The 978-nt window shown below is 40.3% G+C and overlaps 1 non-coding gene across 1 annotated transcript; it reads right to left on the minus strand.

Moving 5' to 3' along the window:
* Positions 1–361: 361 nt before the first annotated feature.
* Trnat-agu (transfer RNA threonine (anticodon AGU)) lies at positions 362–434 on the minus strand. The gene has a single exon. It is a non-coding gene; the product is annotated as a tRNA-Thr (tRNA).
* Positions 435–978: the final 544 nt, after the last annotated feature.

Consider the following 978-nt stretch of genomic DNA (forward strand, 5'->3'; position numbering starts at 1 on the left):
TTTAATGGGGGGCGCGACAAACCACTACAATAACTTAATTTAGACATTTGGCCATAACGGTCCAAAGCTGAGATGAATACGGTTTTCAAAAATCAGAAAGAAGAGTGCCAGGTATATAGAAGATTTTACTAGTAATACAACACTAACACGTCTGCTACAGGCGTGTCGTGTAGTGGAAAAGGAATTGTAACCAGGAATGCTATAAAGGAAAGAAGTGTTAATGTTAAGGGCTCGTTTTTCTTTGTTATACACAATATTAATGAGCACTAACAGACCATAATGCCAAGGAAAGTATAGGGGATGTTTTTAGTAGTAAATGTAAGGTAAATGTGAACAAAGAAAAGTGGACGAAAAGATAGCTTGCCGCGGGCAGGGACCGAACCTGCGACCTTCGAATAACTCGTCCGATGCTCTACCAACTGAGCTACCGCGGCGGCCACCCACCCGTCCACTTTATAGGGTATATATGTACATATGTATAGGGTATATATGGCCGCCGGTAGCTCAGTTGGTAGAGCATCGGACGCGTTATTTGAAGGTCGTTGGTTCGGTCCCTGCCCGCGGCAAGCTATCTTTCCGTCCACTTTTCTTTCTTCACATTTACCTTATATTTACTACTAAAAACATCCCCTATACTTTCCTTGGCATTATTGTCTGTTAGTGCTCATTAATATCAGCAATGCTATAAGTTATAGCCTGCTTTAGCCATGTTTCTTAAGCGGCTATGTAAATAAACACAATGGGGTGCAATGACAGTAAAGTACATAAATGATCCATGTTTTTTTTTTTTTTAATGTTGCGAATGTTACAATTGATGATCCTATGGCAGGCATTAAATTTTGCGAAACGGCTTGCGACTGTATCATGACGTGCATTTGAGACAAATTTTTCCGATTCAAAACCCGATTCATAAAATGAGAGATGGCCTAACGGCGCACGTTTAATACACATACACTCAAAATATTATGCCTTGAAGAC

The sequence above is a fragment of the Rhipicephalus sanguineus genome, chromosome 6, assembly GCF_013339695.2.
Source record: "Rhipicephalus sanguineus isolate Rsan-2018 chromosome 6, BIME_Rsan_1.4, whole genome shotgun sequence".
In the NCBI taxonomy this organism is placed as follows: Eukaryota; Metazoa; Arthropoda; class Arachnida; order Ixodida; family Ixodidae; genus Rhipicephalus; species Rhipicephalus sanguineus.